Below are 14,504 nucleotides of genomic sequence, written 5' to 3'. Positions count from 1 at the left end.
ACTGAAAGCATTCCCCCTAAAAACTGGAACAAGGCAGGGATGCCCTCTTTCACCACTTCTATTCAATATCGTCCTTGAAACTCTAGCCAGAGCAATTAGACAGACCAAAGAAATTAAAGGGATACAAATAGGAAAAGAAGAACTCAAACTATCCCTATTTACTGATGATATGATTTTATACTTAGAGGAACCAGGAAATTCCACCAGAAAACTTTTGGAACTCGTAAGTGAATTCAGTAAAGTAGCAGGTTACAAGATCAATGCTCATAAATCCAACGCATTTTTATACATAAGTGATGAATCTTTGGAAAGAATAATCAGGAAAACTACCCCATTCACAATAGCCTCAAAAAAAAATAAAATACTTGGGAATCAATCTCACAAAAGAGGTGAAAGACCTCTACAATGAGAACTACAGTACACTAAAGAAAGAAATTAAAGAAAACCTTAGAAGATGGAAAGATCTCCCATGTTCTTGGATAGGAAGAATTAAGATTGTCAAAATGAACAGTTCTTTTGTAGTAGTTTCTACTGTTATTCTTTGGTTGGACTGAGTCTGTCTGCTAACAGCTGTTTCCAAAGGAGCTCAGGAAAATACTTTCTAAATTCCTATACATGCAGAGGATTTGCCTCTAGCCTTTATACCTGAAGGGCAACTTGGCTGGTCACAAAGCCACTGATGCCTGCTTTCTTTCCATAATGATGACAAATTCATTATCTACCATGGCATCCAATGCTTCGTTGGATGTCTCAACTCTTTAAGTTTTGACAAAATGTGTCTTCTTGAAAACTTTTAATTAATCTGTAGTTTTTTTCTGTATAAATCTTTTAAATATTTTTCTCTTCCAAGATAAAATAACAAGTTGTTAAAAAAAAAAGTTTAAACAAGTCACTGAAGAAGGCCAAAATATTTCCAAAGTACCTACCAGTAGACTTAACACTTTGTTTTTTCAGTTAGTGCAAGTCATTGCAGTCTCCTTACCATCCCTGCGCATTCCACACAGCTCCCTTTTGAAGCAAGTTAGAGTTCTCATTTCATGGCTAGAGGGGACCACTGGGATCATCTGGTGCAAAGGTCTCAACCAAGGTTGAAGAGACTGAGGGACAGGGAGAAAGGTAAAGAGATTTCCTCAAGGTCAAGATACCATCAGCTAGCTGAGTCAGACTGAGAATGCAGTGATTTCCAGACAAGGTTTTTTCCCACTGCACTAGGACTTCCAAAAACATAAAATCAAAAAGTGTTTCTCTGCACTTAAAGGACTCAGTTTATGTCCCACCACATAAAAAATGTACCTAGTGTCTGATAATTATCATTTCATTCCATATTCCAACTATGGAATGACACACTTGGGATAGCTGAATCAGAGAACTTTCAGTGGGTTTGCTGTTAAATACATAAATTGTCGCTTTTATTTTCTGTTTCTTGAAAATGAGAAACTTCAGAAAATGCAGATTTAGCTTTCCTACCTCAAACGCTCTAAACCATCATTTTGAAATAAAAATAGACAGCTTATGCTTAAAACATAAGGGCCAGATTCTATCTTCAAATATACCGCCCACTCTCAAACAGCAGAATCTGGCCCTAAAAACCCATTAACAAATATTGTCATTAAACTAAAGAGCTAATTACTTTGGAATCAGACAGAATGAACAAAATCATAGGCCAACCACAGCTGGTAGTAATAATGGTGAGACTAACTGTATGTTACATTAGAGATTTAAAGAATAAAGACATAACACTAACACAACCAAACATATGAAATTATCTTCTAAATGGAACAAAATATTATGGTTAGAAAATTTTTTAAAGTACATTGGGATTATCAGATACATGAACTAAACATGTTCCTTATTTCCAAAGAACAAGTTGCTATAATTTAAAATTATCCGTGTTTAATGAAGAGGGAAACAGAAAACTTTGGTCTACTGCAATAGTCCACAAATAAAACATCATAGCTAAAAATTATTTTGCTCCAACTGGAAGTACTATTCTCTTACTCAGGTGAGATTAATGTAAGATGCAAGGGAGCCTTGCTGTTAGGTGATTTAAACAACTAGTAGTAGGACTCCCTTATAGTTCTAAGAAGTAAATTTTCCAGATAACTGAATATTTTTCCAGGTGTTCATTAATATTTTAAAGTTAATTTAAGAATACATAGTTTAGGTCAAGCACAGTGGTGTACACCTGTAATCCCAATAGCTCAGGAGGCTGAGACAGGAGGATCACAAGTTCAAAAGCAGCCTCATTAACGAGGCCCTAAGCAACTTAGATCCTGTCTCAAAATAAATAAAAAATAAAAGGGGCTGGGGATGTGGTTCAGTGGTTAAGCATTCCTAGGTTCAATTCCTGGTTCTAAAAACAAACAAACAAACAAATAAATAATTCACACTTTATGAAAAAAAAGGTTTATAAAGTCTGAGAGGAAATTAAAAACTCAACCATAATTTTATCAATTCAGGATAACCATCAATATTGTGATTAAATAATATTTGATTCCTTTCAATTTTCTCCCTTTTTATCTCTAGCTTGTTTTAAATAAAAACAGTTATAGCACAATGTGCTTTTGTAGCTTCTTCTATGCATTCATATATACTGTGAATATTTCTCAGTCATTATACTTTTACTAAACAAATTTTAATAGTTCCCAAATCAAATTGAGAACAATAAACAAATTTTAAAATTTTTGTACAATTTGCAGATTTTATTATTATTCAATTTTATAGTAACACAAAAGCTCCCAATAGCTTCTTAGATATTTAAGTATACTTTTCCTTATGCTGATGGTCCGAGATGACTCTCCTCTTTTAAAGTTGTCTTACTTTTGGTCCTTTTTCTCTCTAAATATCAGATTTCTAGATAAAGTTGACCCAGCCTGAATTAAAGCTAAACTTGCTATTTTCATTTCTAGATTAATGATAACTAAAATAACTAACAATTTTAAATTCAATTACATTTATAAGTATGTAGGTATTTTCTTCATATATTTAAGTAAGATCTCAAAGGAAAATTTCCTCTTACCATCCCTAACCAAGAAATCATTACTGCAAAACACTTGCTTAAATTTCTTTGTTCATTCATATCTGACTGGATTGTATGTACACTGTTCTTTGTATGATACTTTCCTATGACAAGTTTGAAGGAGAAAAGAATGGCATCATATATGAGGGGTTCAGACTACAAGACTTCAATGACCTTTAATGACTCTAAAATTTTATGCTTCTATGATTCTATAAAGTTTCTGTAATATATTGTAAACTTTATTTGCTGCATATTTAAACTGCCTCCTCACTCAAGATCCCTGGAACTGTTGTTAAGTTTTCTTTAGGGAACCACAATTTAAAAACACAGTCTGATAAATACTCCAGTAATAATGAACATGACCCACTTGAGGACACAATTCTACTCTCTCTCCACCTGCTCCTCTGCAAGGAAAAAATTAAAGAAAGATAGAAAAAGGAAATGAAGAGAGAGATAGAGAATATCTGTGAGAGAGAGATACAGAGAGACAGAGGGTAGAAACAGCAAAAGTAATTTCTATGCTTTTCTGAAATTGAAATATTATGGAAGATTTTCACTAAAACTTTTATTAATTCTTATTTCATGAACCTAAACTTATGTTATATAAACTTTAGGATTTTATGATGTGTACTACAAATTTTAGAATTTTATGTTCAGATGTGATAATCATGCTATTGAGAACAATTCTGATAACAAATACATGTGAAACTATTATAGTTAATATAAGTCTGTAAATATTTAGTTTTTTATTACTTAACAAAAACTCTACCTTATTTTATGCTTATGACTATATTCAGTTTTTTATGTGCAATACTAATAGCTAACATGTGTACCTAATTGACACTATAAAGATATACTTATTTCTGATGAAGGGATTTATTTTTGCCTTTCATAGTTTATGGCCAAGCAATTTGACACAATGTGAAAAACTGCACACAAAGACTGACAGAAAGAGAAAGGAAAATGTCATTAAGCCTGAAATTCAATAAGAGGATTTTCATTAAAAATGTCATTCTTAACTATAAAATAATATCATATTGAACATTTAAGGAATCACCACAATTTAAAATCTGAATGTGCCCCCACTAACTAATCACTGTTTTCACCATAATTATAAACGCCAGTGAAAAAAAAATTGCTAAATGAGATATAGGAAGTGGAAATACAATAAAGTGATATTCACTGAAGGTTCCTGTAACTGGTCATAAATATATAATTTATAAGTTCTTATCTACAAAAGAATAAAAAGTAATGATAGATGTGTTAAGCATAACTGCTCTTTTCAAGTCTAAACCTGAGTTTTCAAAATGAAGAGAAGAAGATGCAATTTTCAAAATGCAAAAATGTTCAGGCAACTTTGGCAATAACTCACCGTTTTTTATCTTCCAGACATTTCTTATAATTATATCCAGTAATCCTAAATATCTAAATAATCAAAACATTACACAGGATGGAGTGACACCTAAGGAGAACAACACCAGGGCTATTACTCTGAAAGAATGACAGGGCCACCTGGGAATGAGCTCCTCATATTGAATTGTAAAAGAGAATAATAAATTTTTTTAGAAAAGACTCTCATGAAGATAGAAGGGAGACCAATAGAATAGAGGAAGGGATGGAGAAGGAGGCATTAGGGAGGGCATGGAGAAGTACTGGGAATGAAATCTACCAAACTAGGCTAAGTCCATGTACAAATATACCACAATGAATCCCATTATATATACGATAATGCACTAATTAAAATAATCATTATAATAGAAGGGACATCAGCAGACTAGACCAAGCAAATCAGGGGAGGGAGGAGAGAAGGGAAAAGTAAGTTTAGGGAATGATACTATACTATGTGCATGTGTGAATAGGGCATGATGAATCCTTCTATTATGTATAATTATAAGGCACCAATAAAAATGAATATAAAATAATAAAAACGAGTTAATCTGGTTCTCAAATGTAAAAAAGGAGGAAATATTAAAGAAAATATTTCAAATTAGGGGGTTTAAAGGAAGCACTAATTTAGTGCCTCCATGCTAAAATCATTCCTTCCTTATTTATTCTCCTGACTTAAGGAAAAAAAAAATACCATAAAGCCCAATTTAACATAAAGTTTAAAAATGAAAAATACGTTATTCTGAATTCCAATTTCATTGTTTCTTCAAGGTCCAAGACCCTCTGCACCAGTCACTGAGGGCTAAGTAGCTATAGAAATGCAGACTCCTGGGCCATAATTCGACCCTAGTGAATTAAAGTTTCCATGAAATATACCCAGGAGTTAGCATGTTAAAGTCCTTTCTCTCACCTTCATGTGATACTTTGGCACATTAAAGTTTGAGAACCACTGTACGTCATGCTTTTTAGTGTTAATGATTATTGGATACCATGATTTCTACTGTGCCTTCTTACATTTAGTTGACATTCAGCAATTTAAACATTATATTTCATTAATTTTCTCTTTTTGCTATAGAACTGCACATAGGCAGATGTATTTCTTACACTTAATAGCTGCTTTTAACTTTCATATGTTTTTTAAAAATATATTTTTCACTTTTGATGTAAAGTTACACAAGTATGCGAGTTACCTCCCAAATTTACTTACCTTCAAATCCTTATGCTCATCCAGAAAGTTTTGAACATTCGATGGAAACTTTCAAAAAGAATAAATGTGGTGGATTCTCCACTTTCCAAGGGTGTTAAGATCGACCAAAGAGACTCCTGAGGTGGACACTAGAAATTCCGTTGAGAAGAGCAGCCACCAATGCTTAAGCTGATTATCTCTAAACAGAACAGAAAAACCAACAGTGGGTCACCTGTAATTCATAGAGAATCATCCATGGAGAAGGTTATTTTCAGTAAACAAGCACTGCTACTAAATTTAAACCTGGCCTGGGTTTGCTGCGCCCTGATTTAGCACAGTTGTCATTTAAAATTTCATGTCATTATGAAGTCAGAATTGCATGATGATACTGCCTGCAGAGAATTCTGGTAGAATTCCTATTGCTTTAATTGACTATTTTTTTCCAAATATTGCATCAAGCGGTATAATTACTTATTTTATTTTTGATATGCAGGTGCTGTATTTTCGTGCTGAATTTCTCTCTAAGTTAAGGTTGATGAGGTCTCTTGGAAATATGTCTTTACATGAAACTATCATAACCTGTAAAAGATAAAATAGTATACTATACTAAATCCCTGTGGAATCATTTGGTAGTTTTGCTATATTCTCTTTCACATGGGTAATGTTTGCCAAGATAATTAAGCATAAATAAGAATAATATTCTTTGTACTCAGGATGTGTGACCTACTCAGGGAAACTGGAATTCTAGCATCTTTCCTGAATGAATTAAGCTGAAATTTGCTAGTGGTTAATAGAAAAAGGAAAATAAAACATCTCTATTTTTAAAATTGGTATTCAATCATGCAAGTATTTTCCTAAAGAGTAGAAAGAAAGCAAAATGTAGAGATAAATAAAAATGTCAAATATAAATTGACACAAATGTACTACACACACAAGCACAGAATACACTAAATGACAGTATTTCTCATGGAAGACCCTATCACCTGATCAGCCCAACACCATTCCTATCTGTCTTCTTCCTTGCTGTGTCTCACAGCCGTCAAAGTGATCATATTGTGGCCCATAAGTTATATGAAGTATGCTGGGAAGAAATTCTGACATAATACTGGTTTTGGACAAACAGAAAGATGCCTTCTTCTTTTCTCTTCCACAAGTAGAGAAGCTGTCTTGTCATTGTGATATAAAATGCAGTAAATATTTAGAGAAACAAAGCTACAGACCCGATTATTGATAAGCAGCTAAACCAACACCAGTAACCTGGGAACTCTACTGGAATTAAACCACTTGGTTTTCTATTTTTTGCTGATGGAAGATTTGCTGGTTGACAGAAACTCAAAAATTTTTCTAAAAAGCAAGTGTCACTACAAAGATTATCATGGCTTCTGTCTTTTAACTCCTTAGCATGTAATCTGCAATAAGGAAAGTTCTCCTTCTGTAGAGTCAAGAACAGCCTTTACCTGACAGAGGTAGGAACGTGCCTTCAATTTGACTCCCCAAAAAGTTGTGTACATGCAGAATAATGAGACATGAGGTATTGGTAACTCATTAGAACAAAATGGAGTGAAAAGCCCAGGTCAGGGTAGGTTTGGATAAGAGGGTCCAGTGTTAAGACCCAGAGGGAGGCAGAATCTCATCTTTACCTTGGTGCCAAACTATCACATTAGTTGAAATCTCAGTTGAAGAGATTGGAATTTCACCCCAGAGTTTTTTGTTATTATCTTGCTGCATCCTGGCTTCTTTTCTATAAAATGCTTTCCATACCTGTTGCTTCATTAACATTTCTTCCCCAGTTGTACCCCAGGCTCTTTTTCCTAGTCTATTGTCTTAGACTCTTTAATAGATTCTTTTTTATTTTCCTAAACACTGCAAAATGTCCTGTAATTGCCTTAAGACTTCTTAATACATTGGTTTCACCATCTCCTTCTTCTGTTCAAAACACAAGAGCTGCTGGGTGCTGTGGCACACCCACGTAATCCCAGCTACTTGAAGGTTGACAGTTCTAGGCACCCTGTTTCAAAATAAAATTAAAAATGTCTGGGGATGTATGTAGTTCAGCATGAGTGAGGATCTGGGTTCAATTTCCAGCAACTAAACAACAAAAAACCCCAAACAAACAAAACAACAGTAATAACATTTCATTCATTTTTAACCATCTGCCTTCTTATTCATATTCCATCTTTTTCTATTTATTTATTCATTTATTTATAATGACTCAGCTTTCCTCTCAGGAAACATTTTCAGATCCTTATAATTCATAATGAGATAACACTAATCTAAATCACTATGTTATCCACTGTATATGTGAATAAGAGAGTTCATCAAGGTCTATAATGATATCATTTGATGACTCTCAAATCTTATCCTTAGCTTAATATGTTTCCTCATGTCTCCAGTCATTTCTAACTAGATGACATCTAGATGACATCTCAAGTTGGATGTTTTGAGGATTCTTCAAACTGAATTTGTCCATAACTAAACCTATAAATCCTTAAACACACCCTCCCTTCATATTCTTATAAATAGCACCATCAGCTATCAATTGGAAAAGTTAACAACCAAATTAGCTTCAAACTTTTAAAAATGAATCAGAGTAGATCTGACCTTCTTTTCTCCCTGAGGCCCAGTATCTAATCTCAAACCCTTTTGATTTTACTTCCTGAATAATTTTCAGATCTCCACTTTGACCCTTTCTCTCTATAACATCTCTTCCTTCTTTCTCTTAAAACACCACCACTAAGACTATATCTGTTGCTCAGAATATAGTAGAACTTCTTTCAGTCTCCCATTATACATTTTCCCTGTGCATTATATTTTCCTCATGGGATCTACAGTGATCTTTTAAAAACACAAAATGAATCACTGTCAATTCCTTGTTGAAAAACCTTGAATGCATTCCCATTGGTCTCAAGATACAAACCACACTTTTTTGTGGTCTGACATCATCCAAACCTTCCATGACTTTTCAGCCTCATTGCTTTAGATGATAAGGACAGTTTCATTTAACTCAATTTTAAATATACAGCATTTAGCAGCATGCTTAAAATACATACAAGGCACTCAATAAATATTTGTTGAATGAATGAACGATTGCTTTTCAATAACTCATGAACTGCCTTGTGTTATTAATTTTCCCTTTATATTTTGTTTTCTGAATTACTTATAAACATATTGAAGGCAAGAAATGTCTTATATATCCTTTTGTACCCTATAGCAGAATGCTATGCAAGTAACAGGGGTTCAGGTGTATTGGTATTTGACTTTACTGATACTGATAATTCAGTTCTATTCCTTTTTAAAAAATTGAAGTTCATTTTCTTTTTTCAATGATTAAGTTATAATTTTTCAAAGATTGGAAATAAACAAAGGGAGATATATTATTGCTGTCAAAAATGGGGGGAAAAAGGATCTAGGTGTCTAATCGCAATTCTTCACAATTTACACAGATTAATTATAAAGGAGCTATTGTGCATGATATGAAGAACCCTCACACAGAGGAATGGTAGATGAACAAATACTCATGCATGACATTTGTTATTGCCACTGTCATATTTTCAAATATTTTACATTTCTCTTTAGAAATGACTTATACTCAAAATAGGAGCAGCAATTTAGTAGGTTTAACAGCTAACAACTAAAGACTTTCTGAGCAGGGACTGATTACTTTTGGAAAATAGTTATTCCAAATACAAATTAATTCCTAGATATTATACCTTCCAAATAGGAGGGATATTTTCTAAGGGAGTCTGAGAGCACAGGGAACCTACAAACAAGCTGACAGTGGGACGGGAGCATGCTATGCTACACAGGAGGACCAGACATATGTGGTCCTCCAGGGCTTCCACGTTAGCTGTGGCTAGATAATGGTTTCCAAACTGGAAAAAGGTAGACAGGATTAGGATAGAAGAGATCCAGAAATTGAGAAACCAGGAAATAAAAGAATAGAGAATGTAAATTTTATACTCCTACAATATTCTTGAGCAAGCTTCATCTTTTGGTTCTTAAAAACAAGTTGAAATTGCCTAAGACACATTTATACATAAAATAATTGCCTTTGGGTTTTCCATAGACTGTTGTTCAGTTATAAATACTTTCTAGTTTTCTTAGGGTATTGAATCTTTTGGGGAGTTTGTAAAATTAAAAAAAAAATAGAAGGAAAGTAAAGATAAAAAGAAATCATCCTCTGTGAAATGCATTCTGAAAATGACTAAAAATACTTCTCTTAAAAATAGCAGAGAGCAGGCTATTTCACACTTTCCCCCCCAGAGTACTAACAGATATTTTAGGAAACCAGTGAGTCATGATTTTAATACTCAATTGATTTTCAAGCAAAATAAGAAAATCCACTAGGATGTTAGTCATGAGTTCATTTCCCCATAACTTAAATTCTGACAGGTAGGCTGAAGTGGCACTGTTTATTTGTTCATATTATCTCTCTCTCTCTCTCTCTCTCTCTCTCTCTCACACACACACACACACACATATACACATATACAAAGTGGAAGAGTACTTAACTGGATGATGGGAGAACAGATTCTCATGCTGTACTACTTTATACATGTTTTTTTCCTATAGGGGAATGACTGATTTTCACCTGTAGGGTATTTCACTTGGTAAACAGTTTTTAAAATTTATTAACTTCTGAATCTATTGACAGAATTGGGTTTGTTCTCAACAAAAATTGATATATGTTCTATAGTTATAGTATAAACCTTTAATATTATTTTAAAAGTGGATAATTTTGATAAGAGTATGAGACTGCCTATTTATGTCTACTTTGTATAGGTATACCTCTCAAAATTGAATACAAATGTAAACTTTCCTTTTTTTTTTTTTTTTTTTTTGGCTGAGTTGGGGGTATAGTTCAGTAGTAGAGTGCTTGACTAGCAGGCTCAAGGCCCTGGGTTCTGGTAATGAAGAAGAATTTTTTTTCCTTTTGGCTAAGTCTAATTCTTCAAAGATGTTAAACAGCTATGACAATTATACTGATAAAAAGTAAACTTACCCTTGAAATTTTTTTTTATTGTAAACAAATGGGATACATGTTGTTTGTCTGTTTGTACATGGGTTAAAGGCATACCATTTGTATAATCATAAATTTACATATGGTAATGTTGTTTGATTCATTCTATTATTTTTTCCCTTCCCCCCCACCCCTCCCACCCTTCTTTTCCCTCTAAACAGTCCTTTCTTCCTCCATTCGTGCTCCCTCCCTAACCCTAACCCTAACCCTAACACTAACTCCTCCCACCCTCCCCCTTATGTGTCATCATCGACTTATCAGCGAGATCATTCGTCCTTTAGTTTTTTGAGATTGGCTTATCTCACTTAGCATGATGGTCTCCAATTTCATCCATTTGCCTGCAAACGCCATAATTTTATCGTTCTTTATGGCAGAGTAATATTCCATTGTATATATATACCACAGTTTCTTTATCCACTTATCAATTGAAGGACATCTAGGTTGGTTCCACATCTGGCTTTTGTGAATTGAGCAGCTATGAACATTGATGTGGCTGTATCTCTGTAGTATGCTGATTTTAAGTCCTTTGGGTATAGGCCAAGGAGTGGGATAGCTGGGTCAAATGGTTTACCCTTGAAATTTTGAAACCTTCCCAAGGAAACAGAAATGTTATTGATGAGAACTGAACAAGTGAAAACTACATATTCATAATCACCCTTAGATGATCAGCCTTCTCTCCACCAGTGAGAGACTGAGGAGCTTGGAAACTCAATATTCCATTAAGGAAATCTGAAAATAAGGTCATTACAAGGAGACAGGACTGGAAGATAGCTACAGAAACTAAATTTGTAGAGGGAAGATGTGTCGTGGTGTGATTTCTTTCCTGTGTGCATGTGTTTTCTGTGAGGATCTGTCTCCCACAAACCAATTCTTGCATAGAATCTGAGACCTGTAGAACATGGTTTGACCAACATGGTTTTGAGAATGAAGAGAAAATCTTAGAGTCAGAAGTCACTTGTGTTGATCAGGATCCTATATCCTCTTGGTGACTGAAGAAGTCACTTATTCAGATGATTCCACAGATTTCTCATTGGGTGGTTTATCCTCACAACATCCATGATTATTAAACAGTGAGTGCCAGGCCAGAAAGAGGCCCTCTGGGGAGAAGACACTGTGCAATTAGGTAAATTAATCCTTATTGAATTCTTATAATTAGTTGTAAGAATTGTGTGAATGTATATAGCCCTATTCATAATTCATAAAATATCCTTTTGAGCATTTTTAAATTTGAGTGTTTATTCTTTACTCCTAACTATTCTAAAGCATATTTGTTTATTTTGATGGATCATGGTTGAATTTTTCTCTTTCTGTGGGAGTATTCTGAGTACAAGGACTATGTCTTCTACATGGCTGTGCCTGTAACAGAATGTTTGGCTTACAGTGGATGCTTAATGCATGACGATGATCACTTCACACAACATTTTGCATGAGTGCAAAAGAGAAAAATGTTCCTAACCTTTATCTTCTATCATTTTCATTTATTTCTGGCATAGGCAAGACAGAAGATTTGCATTACTTCTAAGCATAGGCATGATGCATTTAGATATGCTTTTCCATCTCTCCACAAGATAAAACATATGCCATATAACAATTGGTACAGCAATTTTATGCTGAATTGAAATATTTTAGACTTTGATGGGCTCAACAGATTCACACACACATAAAAGATAGATGTCAAAGAACAGGAAAATGTTTAACTATATCTTCAGTACTGCTGGCTCAGGGCCCATGTTATTGGTGCTGCCTTCTCGGAATGTTTCTGAGAAAGTGAGTTACACATAGTTTATAGGATGTCTTTAAAAGTGGGTTCACATATGGTAAAATGACTTAAGATAGCTACTTGTTTTATATAAAATCCAAGTTATAAATATGTTTCAAAAGCCCTTTATGATAATCAAAGATTTGCTTATTTATAGTAGAAGGCAAGGAGGTAAAACATCCTGGGAAGTGCAGGAAATTCATGCATTACTTTATACTTACTGCATAGCAGCAATTCTGTAGTACAAAGAAACATTTACAAAAAGAAAAAGATGCATGGTTCTTTCTGTTAATGATTTCATCAATGGAAAGTTCAAGATATGAAAAATAAAACAGTATATGAATACTTGATTGTTTTAAAAATAGCTCTGGTTTGGGCCAGGTGATATGACTACCAATCCAGGTTCTCCAATGGACCGAAATAAATCTCTTCCTGAAGGAGCCTTACATTATCCATTCATTTAAAAAGATGTTGGACTAAGTCAGAAGTTTTTAAACCTTTCACTTGAAACTATTTCTGGGCTTAAAATGAACAAAGAAAGACACACCAATGTTTGGGTTACATACTCAAAATTCTGATTGAATTTATGTGATGTAGAGAAACTAAGCTTCAGAAGTTGCACAGGTGATTTTAATGTTCATCCTGGTTGAGATTCACTGAACCTATGTTCTCCAGCATCTTTAATGCCTAGAGTGTATAATTCTGAAATTCTTGGTAAAGTTCCTGTATATGCAATATGCGTATGCATGCCCATACACCCAAGGCAAAGTTTATCATTAATATGCACTCTCATTTCTCCTCTGACAGTAGTTTTCTACATAAGTGAGAACTATGTTTTCAACTAAAAAAAAAATCCCTGGCACCCTTCTGTAAATCAAATAAAGTATTAATTAACAGACGAGATAAAGAGAAGCAGAGAAACACATATAAGCACTGTCAGAATATAAACCCTCTAAAAGCAATATTGTAGCTGCCTATCAATATTTAATAAAAATGTTATTGAGTGTTTACTTAAATAAAATAATTAAGAATTTCAAGTTTATAAAAACTCTGCTTTTAATATAAAAATACAAATACAAAATGATAATCATATAATGACAACACAAAGTTCACTGCTATAGAAATGTTGAGGGTTGGTCTAATTAAAGGAGGCAAAAATCTGTTTTGATGAAGAAATTGCTCAATTATTTATTGAATGAGTAAAACTTTCCCATGACTGAATGTAGATCTTATATTGATCTTAATATTGGGAAAGAATTTTCCTAGCAAAATGTTGGTAGCTTTTGCTTTGCTAGAGCTTGGTCCAGAATTTGCTTAATAGTGTTTCTGTGGATCACACAAACACAGGACTGCAGAGCTTCTGATAGTTTGGACAAAGAGAAGAACCTCAGTGTAGAGAATTGGCCTTGGTATAGTTCTTTTTTCATTTAGCTAGATGACCCCTCTTCCACTATGCAAGAAATTTTAAAAAAGAAAAAGAATTTAAATAAGTAGAGTGAGCTTAAAGAAATCATGAGAAGAGGACTGTTGTAAATAACATTGCATTTTCTGGCTAGATGACCTATACTTTGAAGAAAAGGTCCAAGTTTTTTCTCTCTGTATTTGCAAATAGATTTTTCCATACAATGTCTTTTTTCAACTTTATCTTTTGCTAGTGCTCCTCTGTATCACGGCTTTGCTGAATTATAAATGAAATCTAGGTTGGATGTCTGTTTCGAATGTGTAATCATCAGTTGTGCATTTATTTTAAAATATGTTTTAACTTGTTCCATTGTTAGACATGAGAGCTCTTCAAAGACACATATCATGCTTTTCTTTTTGTAATACTTTATTCACTGGAAATTCAGAAATGTCAAAGGCAATCAGAATTAAGATTATAAAAAGAAGTCATAGGTAAGCTTTCAAGGGTAATCTTCAAATCTGAGTTTTTTTTCCTTTCTTGAGTGACTTCCTTTTGCAAAGTATTCATGTTCTCAATGAACATGTGAAAAAACAATGCTCCTTGATTTAGATTCTGTTGTCATTAATTTTCGGTTAACAAGATGTATTGAAAAGAGCCCTGCTGCTCCACAGTCTGTTCATATAAGCATATTAGGATTAAAACTCTATCTCCTTTTTCTTGTACTTCTCTGTC

General features: G+C 33.7%; 1 protein-coding gene across 2 annotated transcripts in view; it reads right to left on the bottom strand.

Moving 5' to 3' along the window:
- Positions 1-14,504, bottom strand: part of HS3ST5 (heparan sulfate-glucosamine 3-sulfotransferase 5) — a 276,493-nt gene that overhangs the window by 147,264 nt on the left and 114,725 nt on the right. For both annotated transcript variants that reach the window (XM_079148058.1, XM_079148059.1), the window contains exon 2: positions 5,613-5,790. The gene's annotated coding sequence lies outside the window, so the exon portion shown is untranslated. The remainder of the gene's footprint in view (positions 1-5,612; positions 5,791-14,504) is intronic.

The sequence above is a fragment of the Sciurus vulgaris genome (genome assembly GCF_902686455.1).
Source record: "Sciurus vulgaris genome assembly, chromosome: 7".
Taxonomy (NCBI): domain Eukaryota; kingdom Metazoa; phylum Chordata; class Mammalia; order Rodentia; family Sciuridae; genus Sciurus; species Sciurus vulgaris.
The sequence above is the reverse complement of the archived record's forward strand: the minus strand, read 5'-3'. Positions and strand labels throughout refer to the sequence as shown.